This window comes from Carassius carassius, chromosome 34 (genome assembly GCF_963082965.1).
Source record: "Carassius carassius chromosome 34, fCarCar2.1, whole genome shotgun sequence".
NCBI classification, from domain to species: Eukaryota; Metazoa; Chordata; class Actinopteri; order Cypriniformes; family Cyprinidae; genus Carassius; species Carassius carassius.
Window position 1 is genome coordinate 18808210 of NC_081788.1, and position 7157 is coordinate 18815366.

A 7157-nucleotide genomic window follows, 5' to 3' on the forward strand; every position below is an offset into this window, starting at 1 on the left:
CAGCAACAAAGACACGAGATCTCACATCTGCAAAATTCTTGCTTCTCTGGCTTACTTAGAAAAGAAACAGATGTGTGCCTGCGTTTGATTTGCATTTTGTGATGTCTGTAGGCATTGCAAAAGGTACACCAAATATTCCAGAGGACATTTCTCAATCTAAATCTGGATGTGATTAGGCTCTGATTAAAATGGTTTTGATTATTTTATACACTCAGGTAGATGAGGGATTGCATTAAAGTTCTTTGTTCACCCTAATTAGCCATTGAAGCTGCAGTCTTTCACTGTGGTACATGCTGTTCCTATGACAACTGCATCACAAGACATGGTATTTAAGAATTCCCCTCTATTGAGACAAAATCTCATTGCATTTCACAGTAAGATTACATTACAAACAGATGGAGCAGGTCATAGGATTTTTTTTTATTTCATTCAAATCCTCCACTAGAACATAAGAACTTGTGTTTGTAAAAGTGTAACCTGTTTTCCTACCTCTCTTACTGTGTACCCTGCATGTGTTTATCTGTTAGAGTGTCACAAGCTTGCATTTGACTTGCTCTGGAAAAAAAAATAGGTCATCCTTAAAACAAAAAGGGGTGCAGTCAACATAGCAACCGTCTGCTGTTTTTTTATTGGCTGACTTGTTTCCATAGTAACAGGTTAACCTTGAGGCTGCAGTTGGAGACCAGTTTGTTGTCTAGGCGAATCCAGCATTTATTAAGAGCTCTGCTAAGTCAAGATGTCACCCATGTTTTAGATCTCCAGCAACACTGAAGAAAGGGTCTGCATGTTGTAGCAACCTAGTGAGAGTACAACACAGTCTCTACAGAAAAGTATTTACCCTCTTTAAATTATTAAACATATTATAATATTTTTGGGGGAATGGTACACAAGGTTCTCATATTGTACTGCCATCTCAAAATGTGGAGAGAAGTGAAATTTTTAATGCAGTGTTTCCAAACTTTTTAGTCATAGGTTTAGTCACACATTTCGTATACATTGAGAAATTATTTGCCGATATGCCATTTCTGTCCTTAAACGCTTGTGTGTTAAATGTCTTGTGAATTCTCAGCCCGAGTCTCAGCCCGAGTTAACAGCGGCTTCAACTATTGATAATATATATATATATATATATATACACACAGTATAGAGTATATATATATATATATATATATATATATATATTTAACTACATTAAATTTGTCAGCAGAGTAGTAGTAATACCAATGTATATATATATATATATATATATATATATATATATATATATATACATTGGTATTACTACTACTCTGCTGACAAATTTAATGTAGTTTTCCAGTTGCTAGCTATTTTATCCAAAAAGCTATGAATTCTGTGAGAAGAAGCCACTGGCAGCGGAAGAAGCTTGATGCCTTCATCTGCAGCAATCTGGCTTTTTTTTTTTTTAAATCTGAATTTCCACTGCAAAGTTGTTGCAAATGTCACGCCGTGAGTGTGGCTCAATGCAGATGGGCATGGTGAGTGCATCTCTTGTCTGGGCAGCAGCCACGCAGAGGGTGCTTTCACCAAGCCGTAATGATCTCACTGCAAGAACATGAGTCTCATCCTTCTCTGCTTGCAGATCGCCTTTATCCATGAAGGTGATCCTCCCCTGCCTGTGACCAGCAAGCTAATCCACATTCTAACCCAGGCTGTAGAGGATCTCAGCCTAGTATGGTCAGCTCTGCAAAAGTCTGCCCATGGCCTCCTTGATGAGTGGTTCCTGAAAGGATGCCATCAACCATCCTCCCACCAGCAGGCCACCCCTTTCCTTATGGCAGTTCACGAGGAACTCACCAGGATGTGATGTGGCAGGCAATGCAGCTGTTTCAAGATGCCAGAAGGCTCTAAGGATCTGCTAAGCCAGTGACACCTCAGCCTAAGTCTGAGCCTAAACTTCAGCAAAGCCCCTGGATAGCGAAACACTAGCCATTTCCTAGGCGTCAAGGTCCCCGCCACAGAGTGATGCTGGACCCTGAGCCTCAGAAGCTGTCCTGATCCAAAGGCACAGATGAAGACAAGAAGGTCAGTTCTTGCTGAGGCCCTTACTCCCTTGAAGAGATCTTGTGCCCACTCTCTATCCCTCTGTTCAACACAGAGCGATGGAAGCTACATTCAAGTTTGGCTCATCCTCCCAATTCAGAGCATGCCCAAACAAACTATTGCTGTGATAGCAGATCCACATACTTATAAGAGCATTTCTCCTCTTTTCATTACCACGAATGTCAGTTCCCCACCCTTGTGTAGCAAACTGCCACTCGAAAAATTCAGACCACTTATCATCCAACCAAATGTCGGCTGCGTCCTCTGTGATTCCTCTGGACATGCTTCACATGCGGCCCTTCAAGTATTGGCTCAAAGCCCATGTCCCTTCCCACGCTTGGTGTCTTAGATGTTTTCATCTCAAGGTAACCCACTGCTGCATCAGAGTTAGTGGCCCCTTAGAAAAGTCCTTGCCTGTTTCAATCAGGCGTCCCGTTGGAACTGACCTCCAGAAGGAAGGTAGTCACAACAGATGCCTCCAACTCAGGTTGGGGAGCTCTGTACAAGGGCAACCAGCGTTCATCTCTTGGTCAAACCTGGGGATATGCTTACACATTAACTGCATCGAGATGATGGCAGTTTTTCTAGCCCTAAACCCTTTCTGTCGGCCTTAAAAGGGCACCACATCCTGGTCCGCTCGGACAACATGACAGTGGTTGCCTTTATAAATTGCCAAGGTGGTCTCAAGTCATGCTACCTTTACAGGTTGGCTTGATGCCTCCTTTTATAGGCACAGGGCAAACTCCTCTCGCTGAGAGCAGTTCATGTGCCGGGCAGACTGAACCAGGGTGCAGACATGCTGTCCAGGGGCAATGTAGCTCTACGAGAATGGAGACTACATCCCCAAATGGTTCAAATGATCTGGTCTATCTTTGGGAGGGCAGAGGTGGACCCCTTTGCCTCAGAAGACAACTTTCACTGCCCGTTTTTTTCAAAGCAGCAAGATGCCCTGGCATCTTGGCCACAATTTGCCAAGTGCTCGCCTGCATTCCTTCCCCCTGGTTGCCCTGCTTCCTCAGGTCATCAGACAGGTCAGTGAAGTCAAATGTTAGGTACTCTTGGCAGTCCCACTCTGTAGGAATCAGACGTAGTTCCCCAAGTTGATTCAGCCCATGGACAGGAGTCTTTGAAGCTCCTCGTGAGTGTAGCTAGAGCTCTTTCTAAAAGATGGCTCTATGCCCTTAAATTGTCAGTGTTTTCTCACTGGTGTGCAGCATAAAATGAAGACCCATCCTCCTGTTATGTGACTTGTCCTATATCTTAACTTTTCTACAAGATCTGTTGGACAAGCTTAAAGTATATGTGGAGGCTATCGAGGCAAATCATTCTCTCTTGGCTGGCCAATCAGCATTAACAACGTTGTCTTCCTAGGGGCCAATGGCCTGGGTTTTTTGCTGGGGCTAGAGGAGTGATTATGAACAAATGCGGAGTTTCTCTGCGTCTAGATGTTTTTTGTTTGGGAACTTATATAGAAATGATCATTATTTCTAAATGTGATGTGTATATAGGCTACTGTGACTACAAATAAACAGAAACAGAATCGACTGAATAAGCAGGCTATGTTCATTACACTTTATTATTGTGTGACTAATTTTCAATCCTTATAAATTTATTCATTATGATCAATGTATCACTTACTATAATAAAACATTGATGCAAATGTTGCAAACAAACGGCCGCTTTAATCATGTTCAGTTTGTGATTGCGCTAGTTCCAGTGACTTATTTCTTATTAGTTTTCTTTTAACTTCTCTTTGTTGGTGAAATTATGGGGTTCATATAGTTGTTCCTAAGAGGCTTGTAAAAGCCAGGTGTTAGTGAAGTGCAGCGGAACTTCTGGCCTGACGGTGGAAATGCAGCGCCATTTTTTTTCCTCAGTGCTACAGGTCCGAGGCTATTAGCCTGACCCGGCCCATTTGAAGCACTGGCTCGCACTGGCCAGACAATGGAAAAGTGGCTATTGAATCTGCCTCGCCCTTATACTATTCCAACTTGGGATTTATTTATAGTCCTCAGGCCCCTATGGGGCCCTCACTTTGAGCTACTCCAGTCAGCCGACTTGTGGCCCCTATTTGCCCCTGGCTTTAGTGTCAGTCAAGTGATTGGGTGACCTGCAAGCACTGTCAGTAAGTGCTTCATATCTTGAGTTTGGTCATAACAACTTCTACATGCTAAAATTGCTCTCCACTCCATTTAGAGCACAAGTCATCACCCATTTAGCACTCTCTAGCACCAATTAAGAAGGTTAACAGGGTCCTAATCCACTCTGCCTAGTTTGGGTCCTTATAGTGTATGTTGAGCACTCTGGCCTGTTTCGGCACTCAGAGCTGCTCTTTGTATGCTTCGGAGGCCACTCTAAAGAGCTGCCAGTCACCAAGAATATCTCACTGGATAGTGGATGCTAGGGGTGTCCCCGAATAAAGATTTTCATAATCTTATTGGAATTCTCGAATCTTGCCAATATTCGGCATAGTCTCTCTTGGCTGTTTGGGGGCGGGAGATGTTTTTTGGGGGCGGGAAAAAATACACTGAGTCAAGTCTGACATTCGACAGCCATAATTAACTGACGTTAATACACAGGGAGCCTCTTAGATACAAATGGGGTAAATAATGTTTTATGTTTTGATTAAAAGATAGTTAACACAAAACGTCAGTGAAAATTTTTTTTTTTTACAATAGTGCTCTCATTATAACGTTAGCCTATGACAGTATTTAATGTTCTGCATTTCTGTTTTGAGCTGCGTGCGCTGAAGATGACCAGTAGAGTGACGCATTTGATATCAATTTTTTTTCAATGGGATTAAACTCATAATTTCATATAGAATACACAACATAACGTTAATATTAGGACTTATCCTAATATTACGCTATCTGCAAAAAGGGCCTGAATGCACATGAATGTATCTGCGTGGCTCTGAATGAACTCATTTTGTGGAGGCATTCTTCAAGCAACAACATGCAGAAACACGGCAGCTAAACTCTACAAACTCTACATATTTTATTATAATGTGTTATATTATAAGTGTTCTCAATATAATGATAAGTCTATGACAGTCCCAGTCATAGTTGTTAATATTCTAAGAGATAATCACCATAGTACAACAATGAAGCGCTTGACTCAACCAAATGCATCTTATATATATTTATCAGGTTAATAATATATCCACAATATATTAAACCAGCTGATATGTTTTAAAATCACTTGTACCCTATCTGATTGAAAAAATCCAGTCTCTGCCTGTGTCAGTTTGAGTCTTGTTAAAGTTGTAAATCCCTGCCTCCAAAATGCTTCTCTGTCGGTCACAAATTATGGAAAGTGAAACATAAATCTATTGGGGTGGTTGGATTTATTCATGCACTTTAAAATATTTATTTGAAGCTTCTTTCCTTTCAGATTCTTATTTACGGTTTTATCATAATAGGCTGTATATTAACTTATTGGGAGAAAACCGGTAGTTCTATGTGAAATTAGACATTTGAGCTCCCCCAAAGAGTTAAAATGGCAAAATCATTAACACCCTGCGAATATTCGACTGTGAGATTGGTAGATGAATCAGGCTCCTTGAATCGAAGCATTCTGGTGGCTTGGGTCTCATTATTAGCTCATGCTTTTGGCGTGTTGAAGCGCTATTATGCTTAAGAGATTGATGATGTTTGGTTAATTTCAGCTAAAGATTCAAGGTTAATGCTATAGCTGCCCTTTGATTCTAGTTGCCTTATTTGGTAAAACAGACTAATCTTCAAAAAAAAAAAAAAAAAAAAAAAAGAAATAGTTTCCTCCATTTTGTTGAAATAGATGTCACATCTATCTTTTCTAACTATTTTCTAATATTCTATGGCTTTTTGCTTTAACAACTAACTTCTAACTATCTCTGCACTTTTCCTGTACTTGGTCATTCATTATTCAATTCCAACAATTTTTTTTAAAGATTCTATTAAGATTGTAAAAAAAAAAAAAATAAAAAAAACAGCTAAGGTCCACTGTCTCTAAACTCTTACGTGAACAACAAATGTTTCCCAAATTTATCTTAGTTCCATAGTTGGTTTTTGAGTGTCCTTACTGAACCAGCAAAATCACGATAAGACAGGTTCTGCCCCCTGGTGTTAATGCTGCAGCAGCACATATGAAAAACAACATCCACCCTGTTCCTTTGGAGCTACCTCAAGAATGATCAAATAGACATTTCTCTTGAAATTGTAGAATTAATGTTAAATTGAGGGAAATAAACAATGTATTGTTTATGATTGTGGCATTATCAAGTGTTTAAAAAAAAATATATTATGTTTTATGTGTAAAGCCAATAAACAGCCATATGGATCCAGCCATTCATTCATTTGTATATTTATATAAATACACAAATTAATTCTTATTAATGTATAAAAGTGTAGAGTTTGAACATTTCGAAACTATTGTTACAGTGTTTAAGGAACAAACAGTCTTCTAAAATAAGATATCAAAACATAGATATATTTACTGATATTAAGTACCTTGTGAGCGTGCTGGCAAATCTATTTTTGTTCCTGGTTGGATTTATGAAATTACAGTAAGTGTTGATCCTCACTAGTAACAACTGCCTGAATTGCTTGAACAACGTGTGAAGTCTCTGATGAGCAGCTTTGTGGTTCTTGATGTTCTCCATCACTCCACGATGAAGACCCATCTGTCCCAAATTAATCTTTCTTATATTTAGGTACACCACCCTTTAAAAAAATTTGGATCAGTAAGCATTTTTGCTAACACTTTTCAATAAGGTCTTATTATTTCACATTAGTTAATGCATTAACTAACAATGAGCAATACATTTGAATACAGTATTTATTAATCTTAGTTAACATTAGTTAATAATCTAATTTGTTGCTCAATAAACATTTTTATTATCAATTTTGAAAACAGTTATGCTGCTTAATATTTTGTGAAAACTGTTTTTCAGAATTCTTTGATGGACAAAAGTTAAAAAAACAATTTATTTGAAATGTACAATAAATTGTAAATGTCTATTGCCACTTTTGAGCAATTTAATACATCCTTGCGAAATAAAAGTATTAATTTATTTATTTAAAAAAGCTTATTGGTTAACTTTTGAATGGAAGTGAATG